The 7,580-nt window shown below is 32.2% G+C and overlaps 1 pseudogene; it reads right to left on the bottom strand.

Annotated features, from left to right (window-relative positions):
* LOC128182374 (proton channel OtopLc-like) lies at positions 1–1,611 on the bottom strand (annotated as a pseudogene).
* Positions 1,612–7,580: the final 5,969 nt, after the last annotated feature.

The raw sequence follows: 7,580 nt of genomic DNA on the forward strand, positions 1-7,580 counted from the left end.
TTGATATCATATACAATTCTTTCCATTTTTATGTACAAATACTACTACCCTATAAATCTAACCGTACTGTTATATCAATTAGAATGAAATATGGAATAATGATGTCATTTTTTAAGAATCAAGGCATTACAATGTGATTTGGTAAAGTTCATACATTTCTATTGCCGATAAAAATCTGTAAAAGACGTGGACTGGGAATATAGCGTGTACGATTGTTTTCCAGTAGGTGTCTCCGTAAAAACGTCGTTGTATAGCTGTTCCATATTCGGCATGTCCCATTAATAGGCTGTCAATCACCCATCTGGACATATTCATGATAAAGATGCACAGAAATATTCGACTTACTTTGAAATACTTCATCTGAACATTTCGTGGTTTTAAAGAAACATTCTTTGTGTGAAGAATCATATCCGTTTGTACAACATTCACTACCACTTGAAGAATTTTATTAAAAAATAGCATAACACAAATAAGTTTTCCTCCTTGCATCAGTCCGGCTATTCCCTCAAATATCTCGAAGGCAACAGCCCCTGACGTTACACATAAAAATAAAATTTGATAACTATTGAATGGTAATTCATTCTTGAAAATCTCATAGAATTGAGATTTGAACTTCCATTTGCTGAAAAGCAGAAGACCTAAAGTTTCTATCTCGAATATGGTACAAATTATCCTATATACTTCCGCAGAGCCCACCGTTCCTAAAAAGGAACAAATAAAAGCAATCAAGAATGGCAATGAAAGTATCAATCCGCTTGTACAGGAAAGGAACGTTGATACGTTCATTGTAGGAGTATGAGGTAAATTTGATGTTGCTATTTCACTATCAATGAAAGCATCTTGAATGTCCAAAAATGTTGAACGTGAATTGTCATTAAATATATTTACAAACATTCTGACAGATATGGCGACAGAGAGCAAACTGTATTCGGTAAGCAACGGGTTGATGTATGATTCCAAATCTTTATGAATGGTGGTAATGTTAGATGAACGAAGGCAATTTTCCAACTGAACTACATTTGATGGTATCCAATTCTTGGCGCTCACAATAGGGTTCAAAAACATATTAAACCATCGAATGAGATTTGTGATAATCATAAGAGAGATACCATAGTTAATCAATGACGAAGGCCTGAAACAAAATTGTACATACAAGCTTAAGAATCCTAGTTGTCCAACACAGAAACACATCTCTATTAAATGCGTTACAATACCTAAATAATATTCAATTAAGTACTGTTGACGTTCATCCTTGAACAAGCAGTCAATATCTGCAGCCATGTGTAAAGCAAAGTTGAAAATAATTGCAAACCCAAACGCCCAAAAGAACACGAGTTTGATGTTCAAGCCGACATCCATCCGCTGTTTCTTGATTAAATATTTTCTTGTGTTTCTTTTGACTTGAAACCATATGACGAAGGTAACGATCATACTTAGGAGGGTTATGATGGCCTGTATTCCCCATACCACAGGGCAAGGTATTGCTATTGGTTTCGCAGTGGGAAACACAATCATTACCACAATACACATAAACAGAACACATGTCGGTCCTTACGTAGAATTAATGTAAAACCAATGGGAAATGTCTTCATTCTGTTCTAGATGTGCCATATCTGAAATTGGATAATAAATATTTCCTTGATTAAAACGTTTTTCCGCAAGTGGGCTAGATCTAAACGTTAACCTAATAATTAAACAAGCCATAAAACTGAAGTCATGAAATCACATAAATGAATGCGAGCACTAGAACCAATGAATTTGAAATACTAGTACACATATAAAAGATAATTTCACCCTTTTTCCAGCCATGTACATGTAGCAATATTTATATACTCACTGTGTATGAATGTTAAGATTTTTAAAACAATCTTTTTCATTTATATTATAAGTTTGGCATTGGGTAAATCTCTGGCACTTAGATCATAAAAATTAGAAAAACTAACTTTTAATTTGAGTCTCACTTTAACTAAGCGCATTAAAAGTGAGTTGTCTAAGATTTATGGCCCGGGGCCTGGTTTCAACTCAATGTTAGTCGCATTTTATGTGTAAAAATAATAGCGTTTGAATCATTATCACTACGAAGCTTACTTTAGTTATCTAGAAAATTCATCAATATTGGCCTCGATTTATCCGTTAGGAATCATTTAAAATGGAAATAGAATTCAAAGAGGGACAGGATAAAATAGTGACTTGCGTGACTACTGAGACATTTTTTGAATTAGTGTTTTTTAAACCAAGGTAAGAAAATTAAATCCTTCCTGAAAAGCGAAGGAGAGTTGGGATATTATCCCAACCAAAAACAGGGAAAAATAACACATTTTATCCTAATGTATTGTTCCTTACCGGAATAAACTTCAGGGAAATAAAATGTTCGTTTATTATTTTCAATATTGATAGAATTTTAATTGAAAAAACATTATATCGCTGAGTATTTCAAAACATAAGCAGTTTTACACAATTCATTATGAGATGCAGTAAATTTAGTACACGAATAAAGTTTTATTTATATTCATTTTTTTATAATATGAATTTTATGAGACTATGAGTCAATGCTTTTATAAATCACTTTTTATCGTACTTTTTATTTAGTAGGAAGTTTTTATCGATAAACCAATTCAAATTGCATCACTACATATTGATTTCAATACATCACGTATACTGGAATTTTGCTCTTTCCACCATCACTACATTTGAAAATTTTACCTTGACACCTCATTCACTTTATTAATACAGTAAAACTCGTTTAGTACAAACACGAATATTGCGAATTCTCAGTTACAGTGAAGTACCCGATAATTTCTTACCAAATTCTTGCGAAATTTCCCGGTAATAACGAATTCAAATGTAACGAATTTACGGATATAGCGAACTGATTTTGAGTCCCGTAGAGGTGATAAATAACGATATTTAACATTTTTATAACAAATTTTTTTACAAATTAAAAAGTTCAAACTACCATTTAACATAATAGTTTGAATGAATTAATTTTCATTTCAATTTTCAAGTCACTATCCGATTAATAAAGGTATCAAAGTAATGTACGTATTTTTATTTTAAGCCTCAATAAGCAAATATTATAGTATGGTAAAAGAAAACAGGTATATAGTGAATTCGCTATAGTTATTTATACGAATTTGTTATACGGATGTAACGAATTACGGATATAACGAAGTAAATCCATTGGTCCCTAAGACTTTGCTATAACCAAGTTGAACTGTATATTTCAAAGCAATCGCTTCGATATAATATAAAAACACTTTATAAGAGATACATATTACATTTGTGTAGTTGTATGATATTTGTGTCTATTCACCCATGCTCCATTAATCTTCTGATCTAAAACTGTTTTGTTTTCTTTTGAAAGATTCAAAAATTTAATTGACGATTATCCAAGTTAACCACTTGCACCTGAGATGATGTGAGTCTGTGCATTTCCTTTTACAATATTTGATTATTTTACTTACAACCTTTGAACATCCTTTCCGAAAAAGAGCTTAACATCTAGTACGAGGCGCTAGAGCATACAACAGAGACCACAAAACGTGTAGACGTCAACGAAAGTGCTAAATAAGGCTATGATATCCGAATATTTAACTGCCCCCCTTGTAGTCTAGCCCTTTGGCTTAACGTTGAATAACATATAGAGAACGAGATAGAAAGGACAGTGAAAAAGCTTCCCTTGTCACATAATTAAGCAGAATTAGAGAGAGGCCTCGCCAACACATGAAATAACCTTCCACAATGGGTACATTCGTCTTTCTGTTATTTGTACGATTAGCGAGACACAAAGCTGCACAATCCAATATGTTACTTATGTTTATCATTATATTATCAGATATAATCTTACATTTGCTATCGAATAATTTTAGGTATTCAGTGCAGGTTTACAGATTAAATTACTCAATAAGCACTTGTGGTAGTTATAAGAAATAAGATATTGATATTTGAATTTATTACATGTGTTATTACAATTCGTGACATACATGGTTATTACAAAATGACGGACATAATGAATACGATCCACTAGTCCCCAGGACTTCGTTATACTTAGTAATCGAGTTTTCATGAATATGGTGATTTTACACTTACGAACATGGGTATAATAAATCATGAGTTGTTCTTTCCGTGTTTTGATATTGACAAATACTAAGCCAAAGCTCGTGGTATGGGGAACAGAAGCGACCATGACTCTTCTATGTATGATAGTAACATTTCTAATATGGTTCTTGGTCAAACGAAACACACGAAAATTTTTAATCGACAAACAACGAAGAAATGTTACCTTCAACTTAAAGCTCGTCTTCTTTTGGACTTTCGGGCTCGCAAATATCTTCAACTCTGCTTTGAATATGGGATCCAATATTGACTGCTTGCTCAACGGTGGACGTCAATTATTTCTCAGCGTAGAAAACCTAAGTATTGTAAAACATATAACGGAGATTTTTTTTTTGTGTTGGACAATTAGGTTTTTTAAGTGTGTATGGAAAATTAAGTTTCAGACCATTAGTTCTTATAAATTATGGCATATCTCTTATAATATCTGCTCATTTTCTTCGTTGGTTTAGGTTTCTTTTAGACTCCATAAAGAGTGCAACTCCGCATTCAAAAATATCGCATGGAGATTGCTATAATTTGTCTAGCATTGCTATTATTCACAATATAATGAGTCCTTATATTAGCCCGATGGTTATCGAATTCAGTTTGCTATCCGTCGTTTTAATTGTCGGAATGTGTGTAAATACTTTTGGCAGTGAATCAATTCCAATGCATTTCGTGGATAACACTCAAGAAATGTTCAATCCGACGTCAACATCAAACGAAGAATTAGACTCAGCTGAAATGCTAACAAGGCGCACCTCAGCACATGCTGCCATTATATGTGGAATCATGCTTTCATTGCCATTCTTTATATCATTTATTCTTACATCTTTTAAAACAGATAATTCAGTCGATTTATTTCGAATAATTAGTACTATATACGAAGTAGAAGTTTTAGCACTTCTAGTTTTTGGAAAATGGAAATTCAAATCTCAATTTTTTGAAAAGTTAATTGAAACTACAAAGTCTTCGAGGTATCATGTCATATTGTTATGCATTACCTCCGGAGCCGTGTCTTACGAAGCATTTGGTGCAATAGCTGGACTAATGAAAGCAGGGAATGATCTCCGATTTTTATTATTCTTCGATAAAATTCTTCAAATAGTAGTCATCATAATACAGACTGAGATAATTCTCCACACGAAAAGTATTACTTTCAGAAGAAGACATCTTCATGTGAAATACTTCACAGCCAACCGCATATTTTTGTGCATTTTTGTTATGAATATTTTAAGATGGCTTGTGGACAGTACTGTTATGAAACAGAAAACTAACGCATCCTTTACTCAGAGGCAATTTTATGGAGAACACTACTGGGATACTATCGAACATACCTTATTTCCTGTCAACGTGTTTTACAGATTTCTGGCAGCAATGGAAATGTAAGAAATGTACCAAACCACAAATCAATACTAACTCTGAACATTCATTTTCATCTAATCGTTATCTTGACGACCAATGGTTTTAAAGTGATATAACTTTTTTTTTGAAAAAAATTAAAATACATGCAAGACTTTGTCATTATAAAAACTATTTTGCTTTATTAGTTGGTATATTTCATTTTTACGAGCTCCCAATGCTTTCAAAAATGTTACATTAGTAGTTGTAAACAAACAGAGCCTATTAATGGCAATGAACGACTCACGAGACATACTTCAATTTTGTATAATTTTCCTTCATTTATTATTCATTATTTATTAACATTTAAATCTGTTAATTCCTAAATTATTCAGGGCTATTTTTTATTGCGTATATTCAAAAGTTTCCCTAAAATTGCATGCAAAATGCATTTCAATGCTAATAATAAAGTCATGATATATAATTTAATTAAACACTATATAATAAATTAAGAAAGTATCATATAACACGAAAATATGATTATGTAATAACTTAGTGGGAATCTTCAGATTGAGGAAATAGGAAAAAAGGAAAAAAAGATAGGTCGCATCTGACCTTAAAATAACGTAGAGCTGAATATAACTGGTTATAAAGATATTTGAATTCCTCTAACCAATTTTAAGATTCCTTCATAGATAAGTAAAAGATTGCTAATGTAAACGTATAGAGGGACTTCGACACAATTTGAGGTGAAGTATTTGAAAATTTGTGTTTTTTTTCTTTTTATATCTAAACGGCCAATATGAAAGCTTATATGTTTTTGAAACCTAATGTAAACGTTTAGAGGGACTTTGACACAATTTGAGGTGAAATATTTGAAAATTTGTGTTTTTTTTCTTTTTATATCTAAACGGCCAATATGAAAGCTTATATGTTTTTGAAACCTTGAAAGTCAAACGACGACTTAAAAGCGAGTTACAGACATTGTTTGTTTGTAAACAAAACTTGACGGGTAGCTTAGATCCCAAACAGTATAATACCACTATTACCCAAATTCACTAAGGAAATATTTAGTCTATACGGAAATATGAAGCCATTTATTGAAAGCATTTTATTTACATGAATAAATTAATTCTTTCATTAAAAAGCAATAATTCTTTCAAGTTTTTAATTATGTTGTTGGTTTATGAATTCTATTGGTCTTTTGAAGCAATATACAAAAGCAGAAATTAAGTTTATGAAAACATGAAAATTTCATCTTATTAGAAGCTAGTCTGATATACTGAACAAGTACAATTTGTTACCACCGTGTGCCAAATGACAATGTATTATATCTCAAACACATTCAAATGTAGACAATTCTAGACAACTTCCGCGAATCGATACTTTTTTGGGGGAATTTTGATTTTTGTTAAACTGACCTTGATCTCAGCTGTTTGATTTAATCAAATAATTTCAATCTAAGAATGCGTCCCGGTACGCTAATTTAGGTAAACATTTGAAGCACCGACCGCTGACTGCCTCAGGGGCTTTTCGGGCTTCTAACGACGGCCAGAAAAGAACTTTTTAAGTTTAAGTCGCATGGGGCTAGATCTGGAGAGTATGGTGGTTGTGGCAAGGCGGTAACCTTCTCCGACTTTTAAAATTGCTTCTCAAGCTCAGATTATTATCATAAAATAGACGAATTATGATAAAATGTTAATGATTATTTTGGTACCAAAACTTGAGAATATTTTGTGACAGAGAGGATTCTTCGCTATCATGATTCTTTTTACAACTATAGGCTTTCTACTGTGTTTAGTTAATCAAGGTTTGTTTTCAATTTTTCCTAATGGTTTGAAAAAAAGATCACGTTTCGTCACAAGTAACAATATTTTCAAATTGCCTTTAATTGAATTAGGGAGATACTTTTAGCAATTGCTAAGCTGTTCGTACTCGTACCCGTGTCTAGCCATCAGTCAAAATAATGTTGTCTTCATCGGGCAGAAATATTTTGTACTTTACAAGTACGTTTCAAAATAGAATGCACCCTTGATTACGATAGGTCTCTACATGACTCCTTGTAGCCAAAAGTTTTCTTAGAATTTAGCAGGAGTTACGATATAAACTCATATTGTCTGATACAATATTGTAGCATATGACGT

Source organism: Crassostrea angulata, chromosome 4 (genome assembly GCF_025612915.1).
Source record: "Crassostrea angulata isolate pt1a10 chromosome 4, ASM2561291v2, whole genome shotgun sequence".
NCBI classification, from domain to species: Eukaryota; Metazoa; Mollusca; class Bivalvia; order Ostreida; family Ostreidae; genus Magallana; species Magallana angulata.